The sequence below is a fragment of the Protopterus annectens genome, chromosome 3.part0 (assembly GCF_019279795.1).
Source record: "Protopterus annectens isolate FY-2018-M chromosome 3.part0, PAN1.0, whole genome shotgun sequence".
Taxonomy (NCBI): Eukaryota; Metazoa; Chordata; order Ceratodontiformes; family Protopteridae; genus Protopterus; species Protopterus annectens.
The window spans coordinates 584672956-584686094 of record NC_056731.1 but is presented as its reverse complement, the minus strand read 5'-3'; the positions used below and the strand labels follow the sequence as shown (position 1 = coordinate 584686094).

The following is a 13139-nucleotide window of genomic DNA, read 5'->3' as shown; positions in this document are numbered from 1 at the left end:
AAGCAGACAAGGTGGAAGGGCAGTGCAACAAAGCCATTTAGCTTGGTATCCAGGGATACTACTCAAGGGGAGGAAAGACTAATTATGTAGGAATTGTGGTGAAGGAGATCCTTCTGAAGGCAGTGACTAATGCACTCATGGCAATCCGACTCCAGTGTAAAGATATATCAGTATTCATAAGCTCAGCCTATGCCCCTCAGTAAGGTTGTGATGCTAGGGAAAAAAATTAATGCAGGCAGCAGTTGTAGGACCTACAAGATAAAGTAAGGCAACATGAGTTAGTGTTGATATTTGGGACTTGAATGCTCATATCAGGACAGAGAGAACTGGATATGACAAATGTCTAGGTCCACATGGGTAAAGTAACAGGAATAAAGGAAAAGCCATTCTAGACTTCTGTCTGCCAAATGGCTTGATGGTGACCAACATGTGACAAGAGACAGCCACAAGATTACATTCAAGAGCGGCCAATATCAGGTAGACTTCCTCCTAGAAAGGAAAGGAAAGGGCATTGGGTTAGAATTAGAGGTTTCCAAGTTATCCTCAGTGAAGCAGACAGCCCACAGCATAAATTACTGATGGCCACTGTCAGCTGAAAGCAGTGGTCAGAGAAATCAGGCTAAGAAGGAATACTGGTTGGGCAACAGAGGCAATAACAGCAAACAAGGCATGACAGTCTTTTTACCAGATTCAGGGAAGTGACTTGGCCAGTGGCACTTAAGAAATATTTATATAATGATGATATAATCAAACATCATTCATAATGAATGCCAGCAACTAACTGCTCAGCAGTCCGCAGGACATCATAAGCAGGTGGAAGGAGTACTTCCACCAGCAGCTTCTGAATAAATAAAACTCCATAGATGCTGTATTGACTCATATACAGTCTGCAGTGAAAGAGAAAGAAGAACCTACCCTAGATGAAGCAAGAACAGCATAAAGAAAAGTGAAGTCAGGGAAAGCAGTAGTAACAGATAAGTAATGGTAGATATTTATTTTATATAACATTTGTTAACTAGCAAAATCTGACTAGGAACGAGCCTATTTTCAGCGAAGGCCTGGGGAGAAATGCTCCAGGCGCATGTTTTTGAAATGTGGGAGGGAACCTACACAAATGCAGGGAAGACATGCAGACTCCACACAAAAGGCACCTCAGTCGAAAATCAAACTGGAGAACTTCTTGCTGTGAGGCACCAATGTTAACCGCTGCACCACTGCTCAAGATGCTGGGCAAGTCGGGGAGAAATAGCTGCTAAGGATACTCATAGCAGTAAACTGAGAGAGGATTATCCCAGATTACTGAAGAATAAGCATTTAATGCCATGTTGCATATACTGGTTGCCTCCATCCGTGGCTTTATTGGTTCGCTTTCAGTGCACCTGTTCCCACAATAGTTACTGACTGGAGTTTTTGCTATTGGCATGATTCCATTCCATTTTTATATGAGTTTGAGGTGGAAACAGCCAGCAAGAGGTGCCCCCAAACTTCACATAAGCATTGAGCTGGAGATAAGAATTCAACCTTGAACCTTGTACCTTGTATTTAATCATTATACCAGTCAAGGCTAAGGGCAATGCTATCTTTTGAAAGAGTATTGTTCTATATTTGAAGAATGCATCAGATGAACTGTAAATGATATATTTTGCTGCATTTTCAGGCATGCACTTACACACACACACTCTGCCCACATGAAAACTTTATTTTACTTATTTTCTTTTATTTTACATCATTAAATTTTGAATAATTTCAATGATTACATTTTGCATTTCTGGAGCACAATCATACAACATAAAATAGGTTATAATGTTCCAGAATTACAGGAAATACTACTAAAAAGACTTCACCTCCTTGTCCATGATAGCTAAATAAAACCTCCTGACAATGGACAATAATAAAACCAACATAGTGATTCATAACATCAAATAATTGCTCATCCTGACCCCTAAAAATTGTCACCCTCAATGAAGCTCCCATAAGTGCTGTCTAAAAATATAAATATTTAGGTCTTCACTTGAACCCACTCTTTCTCTAAGAAAAATGTCATTAAAACATTATTGCCCAGAAACCTATTCCATTTGTAACTACCTCAACCCAGAACAAGAAGAGTAATAGATACCAGTCTACTAATTCCTAAATTAGAACAGGTACTGATCATTCTGACCCTATACTCTGCTCACAACACCATCTTAAGACAAGTCACTACCAATGCAATATGCAGATTTTATCATTCATCATGAGCATCAGTGTTTGTCACTCCAAACAGCCAAATGAATACCCACTACAGCTTCATCCAATCTCTTCTTACCCAGCCTCCCCTTCAAAATCTCCCATGAGCACTATTGCCTGTCTTTTGGCTCTAATCTGCAAGTAAAAGACTAATGATACTCACTACAAATCCAAGATAACAATGCCCGTACTCTTGTGAGACTTCCATTCAACCTGACCTTCAGAGAAAAAAGGTTTAGTAAAATTGCTCCTAACAACTGGAATAGCCGTCCTTAAAAAATTGACAAGCTACTGATTAAAAGGCTGTTTGGCTGTTTGAATGTAAACTGTATGACTACCTAAAAGGAAGTTGCAAATCGGTCTGTAATCTGGACAAAGGATACTTTTAGAAGCACAGCTTCTTCCCATGAAAACTATTTGTGCATTGTTAGATTTAGTTTTAACAAATAACATATTTTTGTTTGACCAACAAATATATCTGCAAATATTGGGTGTAGCTATGGGTACTTCCATAGCAAACACCTATGCTAACTTGGTATTATACATTTGGGAGCAGAAATTTATACTAAATGAACACAATAATTTTGCAAACAATATAGCATTTTACCAGAGATTTGTAGATGATTGTTTTTTATTGTGGAATGGGACTGAGCCTCAGTTAAAGTCCTTCTTGTTATATTTGAATGAAAGTACAAATTTTTTAAAGTTTAAAATGGAAGTTTCTAAGGACAAGATAGTGTTTTTAGATTTATTGTTGAATAAAACTATAGATTCCTTTGAAACAAGTATACATCAAAAAGAGGTACACTCAGGACGATACCTGAATTCTGGCAGTATGCATGCTCCCCATGTGTTTAAGAGTATAGTAGGATCACAGTTGGGCAGAGTAAGTAAATTGAACACTAATGAGGTTATGTTTAATATACAACTTGAATCTACAGTACAGGAATTACTTTCTAGTGGCTACAATAGTAGATTAGTTTTAGAACATAAGAATAAAACCATAGCCCTAAGGAATACTACTCTTAAACCCACATATACTGAGGGTACCACAATGAGTGAAGCAAGGGAACCTGACAAGAAAGTAAGATTTGTTACTTCCTTTAACTCTAATACACATTTAGTACAACGGGTCATAGAAAAAAACTGGCTTATACTGATGGCATGTATGGAAGTAAGGAAAATATTAGATGACAAACCATATTTTTCTTTTAGAAACATGAGAACACTGAAGCAACAATTGTGTTACAAGGATTTTTATACGTTGAAAGCCGGTAATATTACAAGGCCAGGAACGTACAAATGTTATAATTGTACATGCTGTACAGATATTCATGAAGAAAATAGTCACTTATTCAAACATCCTGTCACCAGGAGAGTTTATAAGTTTAATGTTAAAGCTACTTGTAACACTACTTCGGTAATATACATGGCGACATGCTCTGAGTGTTCGTCGTTCTATATAGGTAAAACTATAAGAAAATTAAAAAATAGAATAATTGAACACAAGTCAGAGATCAATAGGGCTGTAAGAACTAATTCTCTATACAAGCATATAGAGGAATATGGAGCTAAGCATAGATTTACATTTCGTGTTATACATGTAGTTGGGACAACACAAAGAGGGGGTGATATAAATAACAAATTGGAGTTGAAAGAATATGATTGGATACTTAGGTTACAGGCAGACAAACCACCAGGAATAAATGATGTGGTAACATTGAAACCTGTTTTAAAGTTTTTACAACAAACTAAATTAAAGTGAAAAATACTATGTCTTATTAAATACATGTCATGTGACTATTTGGCTGCAAGTCATGTGATATTGACCCACACTATATAAACAATTTGTTTTTAACTGTTGAAATGTATACACTGAAGAAGGGTTTTTACCTGAAAGCTTTGCCGTGTTTTTTATATAAAGAGTTTATCTTCCAGCGTCTGCGTCCCCTTCAAAATCTCCCATGAGCACTATTGCCTGTCTTTTGGCTCTAATCTGCAAGTAAAAGACTAATGATACTCACTACAAATCCAAGATAACAATGCCCGTACTCTTGTGAGACTTCCATTCAACCTGACCTTCAGAGAAAAAAGGTTTAGTAAAATTGCTCCTAACAACTGGAATAGCCGTCCTTAAAAAATTGACAAGCTACTGATTAAAAGGCTGTTTGGCTGTTTGAATGTAAACTGTATGACTACCTAAAAGTTAGTTGCAAATCGGTCTGTAATCTGGACAAAGGATACTTTTAGAAGCACAGCTTCTTCCCATGAAAAGTGCACACCATAAATCAAGCTGATGGCAACAACTATGCAAATCCTCCAAACTACAACAGATATTTTCTCCACTTTCACTAATCCCTCTTGTTCTCCTCATCCTATAACTTCCCTACACTCATTTCTCATAATGTACTCGTACAGTTTCTGTCTCTCTCTCCTTAAGACCCTGGGATGGATTTTCTATTGTTATGACTACCTGCAATATTTATTTTATTTTATTTATTTATTTTACATTTGTTGACCAGGCTAGTCCAGCTGGATATATGTCCATTTTCAGTGGAGGCCCGGGGAGAAAAGCTCCATTGGTTAAAACAAGATTAGGGAATACAAATACACAACAAACAAAAGCAGTAAGCATAAAAGATAAGAAGATTTTAGTATAAGTAATATACATCTAGGAGTAAAAAAAATATCCATAACAAGAAAAAATTCAAGGAAATGATTAAAGACTTTCAGTATGGAAATTTGATAGTATCAAAACATAGAGAGAATCATACATTGTCTTGAAAATAAGGTAGACAACATAATTTTTTTTTTAATACAATATATATGAGATCAGTTATATCTACAAAGATATGATGTCAGAGGAAGTCAGTCAGGATACCGTAGCAGAGAAGGAAGTATTGTGGTAGAGGTGGTAATGTTTTACATATGCTATATACAACTATTAGTTCAGTTATCATGTGTGTAATTTCAGATATGCAAATGTGTTCATAGGTACTTACTAGATTATTGATCTGTGTTCTGTTTGCATGGTCATAATGAATGCATGTTTCAACATGGGGAAGCAGATCACTGTATATATCATACAGGCGTAGTTTACAGCTTGTAATTGCTCTTTCAGTGATTTTACCGTAGTAAATGTATTTTCCATTTCCATTATTTACACTTTTGAGTGTTTTTGCTTTGTGCTTCAGTGTATTTAATGCACTCTGTATTATATATGTGTGCACTGTCTCTGCATTAGCATCTATTTTGTGGCTGATGGGGGGGGGGGGTGGCCTCCCCACCTGATCAACAGACAAAGAAGAAATACTAAAAGAAGTAAGGTGCTCATAAAGGCATTTGTGTTGTGAATGTTTAAACTGTAGTTGAAGTAAGATGTAAAGGTTACTTGAGTGGTGCTAAGTACAATTCTGTTTTGGTGGGGCCTGCTACAGGTACTCTCATGCTAGCAGCTCAGAACATATCTGCTTAATAAAGTAAGTGCTTAAACACCCACTAGCTCAATTTCCCATTTTTACATAGACCTCCCAATACAAGTTCCTACAAAACTACATAGCCCTACCAGAATATAAATCCTAACCCTAAAACTCCCACCCACTTCCCAACCAATTCCTCACACCAAACCCTAACCCTCTACTCCACCTTCCTAACCCTAAAGTTCCCTATCACACCCTATACCTAAAGCTCCAACCACACTCCCTAAACCTAAAGTCCCCGATTGCTCCCTAACTCTAAAACTCCAACTCCCTCTCTAAACCTCCTTTCCTGCTTCTTAACCCTACAATCTCCCCTACTCCTTAATTCTAAACTACCCATTCCTTTTCCTAGGCTTAAAACCTTCTTTCCTAATCAAAAACTAACGTTACGCTGCCTGCTCGCAGCTGCTTGCCCGCACTCATGTTTTGAGTTTGAGGATGACCAGCAGCTCACTTAAACTTGAGGCCCTGGCTTTCTGGCAGTGTTTTTGAGTGCTTGGGACTAGAGTGCCTGTAGAATACCCATTTTATTGACATCTGAAATACTTCATGTAAAACAACATGAGAATGTCAGGGCAGAATGTTTGGTGCCTCAGTCACCGACCTTGTGATTCTGTATGACCACATAAACCTGTGTCCACCAATAATGAGTATGTTGGCAGTCATGACAGCAAGATTGTTCTCTTCTCGCAGAGCTGCAAAACTTTTACAGATCAGCTTGTTGTGAAAACTTCCTGCCTTGTAAAGCTTCTGTTCCATTTTTGTACATCTTTTCTTGTAAGTAAGAAACAGTTTAATGAAACAAGAGATGAATTTGCACAGAAGAGTGGCATTTACTGTGAAATGCATGCCTTGGCTTAATTGGCATAATTATAATTGTTTCTCACCTCATTACTAGTCTTTAGCCTTCTGGTCATCTTTCACTTGGTAAGGAAGATTTCTTTAGGACAACCTTCCTTGACTGGTTTCTTCTTTAATATCTTTGTTGTCTTTTTTTCTAACATTGGTCCCATTTTCCTAGCTAAGCATCTACAAAAGTGGAGAATTTCCTATATAGCACATGAAATAAAATTATGAAAACATGATGAACTGCTGCTTAATCTATGCACTGCAGCTTTGGAGACGTATGGTACTGTTCATCAACATGCCTGACGTGCACGACATGCAATGCTGACTATTCCTGATTTATAAGCTTTCTTTATTGACTTTCCTTCTTCTCTCACAGCATAAGTATGACGATTTTTGTCTTCATTTTTAAACCACTACTTTTTGTTCATACACGGTGAACAATATCTCTATCATTGTTGGGCAGTTTCTGTTTAGGGATGAGACTACATCAGACACAAAAGTTATTGTACATCATTGCCAGAGTTTGTTGACTTGAAAGGAAGTGTCAATTTCCTAGTACTTAGATTTTGTATCTAACTGGAACATTGGTTCTGAAGTCTCACAGTGACCTGTGTATCATGATATGATAAGCTTTGCCACAAATACAGATTGGTGTTTGATCATCTACATGACGGCAAGTCATTACTATGCCAAAGGCTATCTAGTTTTTCTATGAAGGTGGTGAGAAATTAAAAGCAGACATCTTCCTTGATGTTTGACCTTAACCATTTGACTATAATAACCTCCCTCCAAGGGTTTGTCTGTCATTGACTCTCCCTGAAATGGACAGATACAAAGTGAATGCCCAAGCTGGTGCTGCAAACTTTGAATTCAGAATCCGAGCTCACCATTGCCATAGTGGCAGATACTTTTCACAGAGGAAATGAACACAAATATCTTTAGTAAGAAACTTGCACACCTTTAGAATCAGTACACCAAGGCTTCCTGAACGGAATAGTCTATGGGAGCAACCTGTTCCCTCAAAACATTGTCTAATAACGTGGTATTTTATCACCTTTGTATATACACTTGACAGTCTGAAAAACCCTGAAACATGTTATATACATTTGAGTTTTGTTCCTGACTGCTCTTACTGTTGCACTAAGTGTGCCAACAATAAGCTTGACAACAAACTGCTTTATAATGCATTCTGCTTGAAGGGTGGTAGGGAGCTGTATTTTATCCATAAGGAGGCACAGCTCTATTGAGATACAGAATTTCATACGCCATCATTTCTGCTTGGAGATGCTAGTGAAAAGATCAGTTATATTTAGTTCTGTCAGCAGTGAATGTTTCTAGCTTTACTGGCCTTTTACTTTAACTTTATGATGAGAATTTCATGGCTTAATTGTTTTCTTCCTTGTCATATTAAAGGCAACAACATTTGACATTCTTTATTTTTGTGTTGGTCAAGTAAGAACAATAATTTTTCACTTTTTTGTGTCAATATTTTGCCTTGTGTAGACCTACTCAATCCAGAGCTCTGACATGTATTTCTGCTGTCTGCTTTACTTTAGATTCTGGACATATGTAAGCATTTTATGTGGAATCATACAAATGGGGAAGTATTCTAGCATTCTGTTAGATATCGGAGCTGTTACTGCTAGGTCCCCCCCACAGGCCTTGGAAATGTTACAGTATGCTAACTGCTGCTATGCTAACATCAGCCTGCAGTAGAACAGGTTGTCCAATGATACCACATGGGTTAAGGCCATGGGAAATGTTGCATAACCAGGCCAGGGTGGCAGCATCTATATGCAAGAGAGGACAAGATACTCTATTCTGTTAAGTGTGGTATACAGCAGTCTGCACTGATAATGCCTGACTCTGAATAAAGTAATATTCTGTCCATATTTTCACTTCTGCTCTTTAAACTTTTTAAACTTGTGTTTCTGACTTGTGTTATTCCACAATCCCAATGAAAGTGGAAGGATTTATGCTATTAGGTATGCAGATTTCACTTTGTTTAGCTGTCCAGATTTTTCACCAGCTGTACCTATTTTTCAAGAGTACTAAGAAATACAGCTACTTCCAAAAGACACCTTTATGAAAGGAAAGCTCATTTATTACTTGTTATTTTCTCCAGTGTAGCAATGAGCCAGAAGATGGAGTTTTTGATTCGTCTACTTTTCAGAAGCTTTTTTTGTAGCTTTCCAATGCCTGCAGCTTCACTGGTAAGTGAGTGTGTGCTCACTTTAGCTTTGAAAATAATAGTATGAAATACTATAAAATTCCGGCAGTATTTATTTTATAAAATATACGACTCTTACCTAATTTGCATTTAAAAATCATATGATTATTTCCAGGAAGTGCATATGAAAACATGTTGCTATTGATTATGTGGTCTGTGTTGGGGACGCACATTCACACGTGCACATACACATACATACATCTCAACTTGATCTTTGGCATCAAAGTAGTCAGTTTTTACTACTCACAAATATCTCCTTCAGTATTGCAATATGGTGTATGTTTATCCAATAAATGTCAATGTAGGTTCATCTGAATATTGCAGGATATGAATTATGTTCATGGATTTTATTGAAAGTTTTTATTTAATCCTATGTCTCTATACTGCAGTTATTATCCTATGTGACCTTTATTCTTTGTGTTAATGGATGATGTGAAACACTCTGTGTGGAACATTTCTCCGTGGGCATCTGCTGAAAAGGGTTTTTTGCTCAGTCACATTTTCTCAGTCAACAAATGGAAATATATGAAAATCATTTATTAAGTAATTTAAGTAAAAGTGCAGGCACCCACATTAGAGGAGGATGAAATGATAATTTAATGATGGCTTTTGCTTGACATTGATAAATGAATAGCACAATACTATTTTTGCATTAGGCTGTGATCTAAAGAGGGTCAGATGACGTCATACTTTGGGACGGATGCAAGGAGAATGGTTGTTCTATATTCTGACGTGTCTGTACTATGATATGCATGTCATAACTTATACCATATGGGAAACTGCAAGTCAGAGGAGACAATTTCAGGTTAAACTACTTATTGCTTCTTAAATGACACTTGCAACAGTAGGATGATCTTCCCTGCGTAGTAATAACAAATGGAAAACAGAGTATGTTTGACAAACAAGTTACAAAGCCTTGCATTGTCACCCGGCCTGCAGGAAATGGAGGAAAAGAATAAGACAGTAATAAAATGTCACTGCCCCATCTGTTGCTTTAGTGCAATTTTGAAATGACTTATTCAGTAAACACCACATCCCTTCTTACCCGTCTTTAAGTTGTTTCCAAACTTTGTGTAGTATCAGCAACTTCTTTAAACTTCTAGTCACAAATATTTTGAAGCCAATAGTTCACTGTAAGTTAAAAAAACACTGAGATTCAAATGTTCAGGTTACTTATATTGTTATTTCTCTGCAACATAATTTATTAGACATTTCAGAAAAGCCTTGTTATTACCAAAAAAGAGATCCATTTTCTTTGGGGAAAAAAGAATTCTTCAGTTAAAAATTAAACCAGCCTTAAGAAATATGGCATAAATTAATTTCTGTTGCCAGTAAGAAGAGCACAGGAGACTGGTTCAGCAAGTCACATTAGTTGTGGAGTGAAGATGGAGAAACTACAATATTTTTTCTTTTGTCAGAAGATGGCCACTTATCCTTTAGGCCGTGTATATATATATATATATATATATATATATATATATATATATATATATATATATATATATATATGTTTCTTTTTGCCATTTTATCCAGAGTTTTTAGCTTCTGTATTCCATAATGAAGTATTCATTCTGTATTGTATTTTATTATTAAGCATTTCACAGAACACATTTTTGTTAAGTTTTCTTACATTAAAATTATCACTTATTTCTATAGTTTCATTGAAATAGTTTGTTTATTATATATTGCATCATATAGTGTTTCATATTCCATTGTCAACTGTATATGTTCTTATGCATGTTCCGTCACTAGGGTCACTGGAAAATTGCACCCACAATTTTTCCACAATTTCTGCAATTTTCATTTTGCTTTCTACACAATCTGCAATTTTTAAAATGTATGACATAGTTTTAAATATTAAAACTATTTAAATGCTTAGTTTTTCAACATGGCAATAGTAGTATAAAAACAAAGATCTAGGCAGGGAATAGTTTAAATTAGCAAAAGTCGGCAAAGTACTCTAAAGGGTTAACAGAAATTTGGTTGTGAAATGAGTAACTGTGAAAACTCAGGAGACCTAAAGTACTATGGTGGATAAGACCTTGGAAAAGCAGTAGGTAATAGCAGCTGAAGAAGAGGACTCTTCAGTCACCCTAAAAGTAAGTAGATGCCCTTGAATCAAAGCCAGTTTATGGCAACTCTATGAGCAGACCCCATACTGCTCTTGAGGCATACTGTGGAAGTAGACTGTCAAATCGTTCTTCTGTGCAGATATTGCTTCTGCTGTCTAGTTGTGCCCCAACCAGGTTTTGAACCCAAGTCTATCAATTGCTAATCCTGTGCTTTTAACTTTTAACCTATGAGGTTGGGGGTTCAATCACCCTAGTGTGGAAGATTGACCAAATGCACTTTCAGATGTTCAGTATAAATGGGTCGCTCCCATAATACACAGACACAAATAGAAGACTGCAGGAAATAGAAGATTTATGAACCAGGTATTCAGAAGAAATAATTGATACGTAAACTGCTGAAAAGGAGATGAAAGAAAAATGGTGAAACAGTAATTAAAATATGAAGAAATGGTGCAGCAACTAGCTAAACCTGATGCATACAGCAGTATCAGAACACACTGAATGGAAGAATTGTAAAGATGTTACAAGAAAATGCATGATCACATGGGCTGGACGTTTTATTGAGTATATTAAAACAGAAAGCACATAGAGTTAACTTTCCCAACTGGATGCTAAGAAAAAAAGCCAAACCTATATTGATTAAATTGCAGATGCATCATTAAGGGAGTAATCTTAAAAGTTGGAGACATAAGTGTTTACATGGATAATGACATTTCATTGCAAACACATACTAGCACAAATGCTTTTCTTATTTCCATAACACTCTGCAAAGAAATGAATCTTTGTGTCAGGTTATTGTATCCTGTATTAGGCTGAGTCTTTGATCCACTTGCATTAAAATCCTACTTCGATCCCAAACAGGCACAACATGGACTGGCAAATACAAAACAGCAAATGGAAGCCGGAGAATATGGTGAGGGGACAAGCTAGCAGGTAAAAGAAGCAGAAAAAAAACTGTGGACACTTCAAGGGAGAGACTTCCTACAAATTCTTTCTTGTTTTCCAAAAGAAAATGATGGATAAAACAAAGGAGCTACAACAGTTTTCAGAAAACGTGGAAGACTCCATAAACAATATTGCACTGAAAAACTGAATGATAACCGTAATTAAAAACAAATAAATGTTTATAAGGAAAATTATATGATATAATCAAAATGTGAGTTGCATTCTGAATGCATCAAAACTATTGAAATCATTAAGATCTAGACAGGTGATGATTGTATTAAAATAAATGTAATAACATAAGCATTACATACCAAAATGTTACTTAAAAATAAAAGCTTATATTAAACTGGGTAGTGCAACCCATACTGCATGCTGCCTGACAAAAGTTTGTGCTCACAAACTGTAAACTTTGTTAGGTGTTGCTTTTAATAAGGTTAGTATAACCGTGTAGAAGGGAGGAGGAGAGAAGTAAATAACTGATAAATTAAATATGATATAAAGCCCCCGAGACTACTCTCTATCAGAATGGAAATAGCTGCATTTAACTTTGTTAACTCTGCATAGTGTATGATAAAAGTTCCAGTTTAAATGAAAAAGGAAACTAATATATTAAGTGATGGGAATCATTAGGCACTGTTGTATAATGTTTCTTCTAGGAATTAGAGGACAAGGTCCAGAAATGCATACAAAATGAGACAAGTATACAGACTGAAATTAGGCTAGATAGTAATATTCACAGAAAATAATTCAGTTCTTTAAAAAAAAAAAAAAAAAAAAAAAAACGGTGTTGGGTTGCTTGGTTAGAAGTGAGAATATATTGATGGGAACATTTTTTAAGCCCCTAGAAAATAGATTCTTTTGTAAGTCTTTTTCTCAACTGCACGCTGATTTTACAAACCACGAAAAGCCAAAAAGTCAAAACAAAAAACAAAGTCTGGAAGGAGAATCAAATGAGGCTCTGGAGTATGAAGAAATAGCGTAAAAAAGCCTTTTATTTTCGCTTTCGTCTGAAGACTTCATCAGAATACAAAACACTGAAAAAAACCAAACATTATATACCCTACTACAAAAGTAATAAAATAATTAATCAATTAACCTATCACATTAAATCTAAAACAATTAAAACCAATTTCAAAAAATACATCATTAATTAAATAAGGAAAGCAAACCTACTAATTCTTTATCAATACTTAATCGAGAACATTTTAAAAAGCATTTAATGTTAATGGTCTCGTTCAAGCCGGGGGGCTTATCAGCCTTTAATCTGACTTGCCAAAGTGTTTCCCTTTGCTCAACGTAATTTTTATAATCACCCCCTCTTAAGTCAGATTTAACAAC

At 35.9% G+C, this 13139-nt stretch overlaps 1 protein-coding gene across 2 annotated transcripts in view; it reads right to left on the bottom strand.

Annotated features, from left to right (window-relative positions):
* Positions 1-13139, bottom strand: part of LOC122796479 (retinol dehydrogenase 12-like) — a 496486-nt gene that overhangs the window by 84795 nt on the left and 398552 nt on the right. The gene's annotated exons all lie outside the window — the stretch shown is intronic.